The following is a 6,000-nucleotide window of genomic DNA, read 5'->3' as shown; positions in this document are numbered from 1 at the left end:
CTGTCAAAGTAAAGCTACTGCTTCAAAAAGAGCAGATGGGAAATGTATATTCAATTTCCACATGGATTGGAATGAGGAACTGAGCCAGCCCTGGACCAGCCCTAAGCTGGAGGCAGGATCGATAGTGCTGTACTTCCAGGTATGTCTGTCTGATCGGCCTTTGCTTCCCCTATCTCTACATCTGTAGTGAGAGTGCTAAGATGTCTGGTATTATTTACAGTTGTTTGCTACACCTGTCATGGATTCAATAGAGATTTAAGTCTAATGCAAGCCTGCACAGGTAGAATGTAAACAGGAGAGAAACATTAAAACTTGCTTCTTGGTAACAGATGGCCTACAAGTGAATTTGGAGAGCTGTCCTAACTCTAGCCTGAGCCCTTCAGGTGGCTCCACAGGAACATGTAAGTGACATGCTGCTTAAAGAAGAAAGAAAGAGAGAAATCTGGTGGTTTTCTTCTGAGTGCTCATCACACCCATGAACGTTACAGGGCAATTGCTAATCAGCCTCAAAACTTGCTACGTGCAAGCCATCATCACTTCTTCTGAGACTGACGTGTGGTTTCTCAGTGCAAAGGTTTTGCAGAATCAAAAGCTCACAGTGCAGGAGATGGATATAAAGATGATTTAGTCTTTTGGTCATTTGGGCAGTGAGAACTCCCTCTTTCCTCTTATTCCTTATTCCCTAATTGTCTTTCCCTGGAGGTTGCACAAGTATATCCATCGCAGTGCTAATTTTGCATCTTTTGGCAGGATCTGGTATGATGCAGTCTACATTCCAGAAAAAGAAAAACACTGGTATTTATAATTGCAGTTTTGATGAGCTGTGTGGCAGCTAAAATCATTATGGGTGAAATCCGATCTCAGCTTCCAGACCACAGAAATAATGTGTCTACATTTAAGTAGGGAGGGGAACACTGATTCATATAAAATACAGCTTGAATCATACAAGAATGAATGCTTCTTGAAGGCTTACAATGTTAGGTTAATTATTCGCTTTTAGTATGCATTTTGATTTCCCGCGGGGCTAGGAAAATGCAGAAATACTGTCCTAACCACAATAATACTTGTCTTCACCATGTTTCTAGCCCACAGAAACACAAGAGATCTCCTTGAGAATCCTGATCCCAACAGACTTCCAGCCTTTTTCTCAGAGAGTAGAGCACAGGTAAGTCCAGATAACTTTCAAAGTTTGTATGCGTATTGAAGCCAGCTGCAAAATCTGTAGATGATGTAAATCAGCGTAGTCGCACTGATTTAAACAGAGCTGCATCAACATTCACCAGCTGAGCATCTGGCTCCTCATCCTGACTCTTATCCCAAACATGTGTTCACTAAATATTTCACTGTATCTTTCTGACATTAATAAAGTTTTTCTTCTTACTCTGTCTCCTACTATACTTTCTAAAGCAACTCTCTTACATGTGTTTGTACTTTGCAACTATCATTTCCATCTAATATCCATTATTTGTATTTTAACTATCATGCTGTTTTTAGGAGTACATAAGAGCAATTTAGCTGGAGGGGGGGAAGTGCCATTGCTGTGTTATTGCTTTTGACACTGATCTGTAAGTGTTTTAAGTTACGCTGTTGCTGTGCTTTCATGTGAAAAAGTAGATCATTTTTTCCCTCCACACGATATACGAGTGTTTTCTTAAGATATATGTAATTGCAGCCTAATACAATTATATTTACCAGTTGCTATACTTTGACATAATAATAAGCAACTTTCCATTAAAATGTCTTCACAGTTTTAAAACACACTTTTTCTCAGCTGGTCTTACCCTTGTGGAAGACTAACTCATCTCATTTCATACCCTAGTTACAATATGATTTGGATGGAGTTCAGGAACAGATCTCCCATTCTTAAGATCTGGATCCCAGAGCAGAGCTCTCACATTAATGTGAAGCATGTGGCTAAATCCCTTAAATGATTCTGAAAACTTCAACCATCATCCTTTTTTTTTTTTTTTTTTTTTTTTTTTTTTTTTTTCATTTTCTGGCTCAACTCCTACTGTTAATCAGAAAATATATTTGTTTGTTTGTTTTTAATTAAAAAAAAAGTACTCATTTCATAAAATAAAGAATAATGTGAAATCTAGATGAGTGGGATTGCTCTGATAGTGTTCAGATCCTATTTTTCCCAAATTTCATTATTCACTTTGAAGAATTTAGTCTTTACCCAACTCCTCAGTACAGCTACGTTACTAACAGTCCATAAGCTAACTTGATTGAAGCTAGTTCAGTTGGGCTGACAAGCTTTAATATCCCACTTTGACTGCGATGTAGGCACACCCACAATGTGGGAGAGGAAACAGAAGTAAACCAATATGCCCAAGATTACAGAGGGAGCCCGCAGCCAAGCCAGCAAGGAACTCTAGACTTGTGGCTTCAGGATCAGCGCCTTTCTTTCCCTTCCAGGAATCTGTAGGATGTGTTCTACCTTCCAAATTTCAGGCATAATGCAATTTATAGTTTTGGAATTTATGATATATTGTGTTTTGATTTCTCTCACATTCTGTCCTTTATTTTTTAATCACATGAAAGGTTTGTGGCTATTATCTGCCTTGCTTCTCTTACTGTGAATGTTGGATGCCTGCAGAATTTTTTTTCTGCACTTTTTAATCACTTACACTGTCAAGACTGAAATCATTTCATGCTGATTTTTGTACTTTCTAGGCCAGAGGCATCACTGCACTACTGTAGTTTTAGGTAGTAAATAATCCTTTTCTCCATTTTCTAGCATGATTAGTGAATTAGGCCCAGTGTTTATGTGCAATTAAAAAAAGTGATAAAAGGATAAAAATAAAACAATCCATAGTGGCTCTTGGGGCTAATAGGAAGTAGTAAGGAATCATCCTCAGAGACTGTTTCAGTGTGATGTAATTTCACTGGTACTCAGGCACCATGGGAAGGAAAATGTTGGAAATACTTAAATACAAAGCTCCAGTTGATTTCAAGAGAGATTGCACATTAGGGTGGAATTTGGCCTTTCTAATTCACAGTGGTCTTATGATCAGACTCAGGCTGATTTCAGCTCCAGCTACACGCTCTCTTGCTCCAAGCGCTTGCTGCTGTGATCCTTTCCAGGATTGCACAGGAGGGGCATTCATAATGCAGAGTGAGGCACTGTGGTTTATTCCCAGAGCTGCCGTTGTCTACCTGAATGACCTCAAACTAGTTGCTTTACATCCTGAGTTTTTCCATCTGTATGGCACTTTGAGATCTACAGATGAAAAGTACTATATAAAAAGGAGGAATTATTATGGATGTGGCATAATGAAGTTATTTGTTTGTAATCGGTTGCTTGTATCGCACAGTATGTTTATGTTGCCCCTTTACACTTCACAGCAACATTTTCACTCTCATCAGTCCTTAGAACAGGGAGGACGTGACTAGAAAGATGACTCATACAATCCTCTAGGATACAGAAATGATATCAATTATGCCTGCTAATCCTCATTATACCTGTCTCAGCCTTCTGGGAAAGAAAACTCTTGTTTTAGTTGGTCTTTTCTTAAGCAGTGGGAATTTCCCAAGTAATGTTATTTAAATACCAGCTCTAAATATCCATGCTAGTTCCCAGATTGCCATTTGTTCTGAGGGTACAAACAGCACAGCACATGCATTTCTCTGGATCAAAGCAAAGAAATGCCTAAAGGTTTAGTTTACTGGCATTACCTTGGTAGTTCTGACTCCTCAGTTTCCTTGAGGGGTTGTACTTGCAGCAAGCAGACAGCTTGGGAGAGCACAGGATATGGAAATATATACTGCAAAGTAATGCTATTGCCATGCAACAGCAGACCTCATTACTTTTATTTAGGGATGCTGGACAGACACAGATTTAGGTGGCAAAGTGTTTGTATATCTAGTTCCTAATTAACTCACTGTGTGACCAGCTATAGCAAAGTACTGCAAGAGACTCCATTAGCTGACGGATCTTACTGAAAAAAAAGGAAGAGTGTGTGGCTCAGCAACAAATAAGACCTTCATAAAATTATTTTATTTGGATTGTTGCCTACTAAATCTCAAAAATAGCTGATATTCCCAACTGCGCCTTTGGTCACTACGATAATATCCAATCTCGTTTAAAGTCATTCTCACTAGGAGAATGGTTTTTCTCTCATCCCACAGGGGACCATTTCAGAGTCTGATACACCTCATTCTCATATCCATCCTTCTTTCCCTTTCTTAGGATTTTGGTTGTCCTGAAATAATTCCTTTCCTATTAGATACCTTTTAAATATTTATCCATCTGGCTTTTTTTTTTTTTTTTTTTTTTTTTTTTTTTTTTCCCACTTAACCAAATTTGACAGATTTAATACCTAATCTTACCTGGTAAAATCAATTCTCCACACCCCTACTCCTTTTTATTGTTCCCTCACTGCTCTCCAGTGCACATTTTTCTTTTTTTCAGAACGTTATTCCTAAAATATAGTAGAGTGTTGTGGATGGCATGATATGCACAATGTTTGGAAACAGATTTTTGCCATCTTGCCCACTGAGGATGCCACTTTTGCCTGTGTAGTCTACAGCTACATTACCTACTTGTATCCTGTTTCCAATGCACGTCTATGTTTCTGTCCACTCTCACCTCTTGACTCCTCCAAAATGACCGGTTTCCAAATTCCCACTTTCCACTGAATGTGTTTTCCCTTATATTCATATGCCTGCCTAAAGACTGACCCTTTATTTCTTTTCTCCTGTTCATTTTTCAAATCTCCCTGGATCCATTAATGCTATTTTATATCTTCAATATTTGCAACACTTACTTTAATGTTATGTGGGCTCATATATGCTTTCTGCTAGAAAGCAATGCCTGTGATTGACAAAATGCCCAATAATTTCAATTTATAAAATTCATCACAATGAAAAATACCAAATATATTATCTTTGACTAAGTTTGGAAGTTAGCAAATCTCATACTACAATAATCAGTAGCATCTTTCTTCTTACTACAGACAGGAACACTGGTATTCAAGAAGCAAATCCTCTGTGAAAGTTGTTTGAAACAGAGGTATTTTCCTGATGAATGCTTTCTGATTAAGGAGTGGTTTTGTGAACATGCTGCTCCTGTTAATCTTCTTGGGACACTTCTCAAGCTAAAAGCAGTATGGTCAGACAGTTGATATGTCAATTGCATTTCATATTGAGAGATTTTAGCTTCTGGATATTTCCAACATACCCAAAACTAAAGGATGTTTCAGAAGTCTTTGTTAAAAAGGTTTGGGGAAAAGATCACATTGCATGCAGCAGCTGTTTGCGTGGATTACCTAGTCTAGCCATTCTGTCAAGGCTAAAAAAAATACTGTCTGAACGGCAGGGAGAAAACAAGTCACTGAAATATCAGTTAAAGTAAGAGCATGCTGCAAGCAGCATGGCTGAACTTCCTCGGGGGTCGAGCTCCAGCTAGGACAATTAAGTGAGACAGTGCTAAACAAAGAGCTTGCCTGGCTGTCCTGCTTATGGGCTTTTTTTGCATGGCAAAATATTGCATTGCAGTGTAGATCTTTCAAATGTGTTGTTTTTCACTAAATATTTGTGATCAAATAAAACAAATCTATTTGTTTTGTGTATGAGCTTCATTTTATGCAATGGTAGGACGTGGCTTTCTTGTCCTCTTTATGATCTTCCTTCCTTCCTTCCTTCCTTCCTTCCTTCCTTCCTTCCTTCCTTCCTTCCTTCCTTCCTTCCTTCCTTCCTTCCTTCCTTCCTTCCTTCCTTCCTTCCTTCCTTCCTTCCTTCCTTCCTTCCTTCCTTCCTTCCTTCCTTCCTTCCCTCCTTCCTTCCTTCCCTCCTTCCTTCCCTCCTTCCTTCCCTCCTTCCTTCCCTCCTTCCTTCCCTCCTTCCTTCCTTCCTTCCTTCCTTCCTTCCTTCCTTCCTTCCTTCCTTCCTTCCTTCCTTCCTTCCTTCCTTCCTTCCTTCCTTCCTTCCTTCCTTCCTTCCTTCCTTCCTTCCTTTCTTCCTTCCCTCCTTCCTTTCTCCCTTTCATCCTTCCATCCA

At 39.0% G+C, this 6,000-nt stretch overlaps 1 long non-coding RNA gene across 1 annotated transcript in view; it reads left to right on the top strand.

The window, feature by feature from the left end:
- The first annotated feature begins 955 nt into the window (after window positions 1–955).
- The window catches only part of LOC137848354 (uncharacterized), a 79,741-nt gene continuing 74,696 nt past the window's right edge, over window positions 956–6,000 (top strand). The window contains exon 1 of the long non-coding RNA XR_011091304.1: window positions 956–1,165. This is a non-coding gene — a long non-coding RNA (uncharacterized lncRNA). The remainder of the gene's footprint in view (window positions 1,166–6,000) is intronic.

The sequence above is a fragment of the Anas acuta genome, chromosome Z, assembly GCF_963932015.1.
Source record: "Anas acuta chromosome Z, bAnaAcu1.1, whole genome shotgun sequence".
NCBI lineage: Eukaryota > Metazoa > Chordata > Aves > Anseriformes > Anatidae > Anas > Anas acuta.
This window is presented reverse-complemented; position numbering and strand designations above follow the sequence as displayed.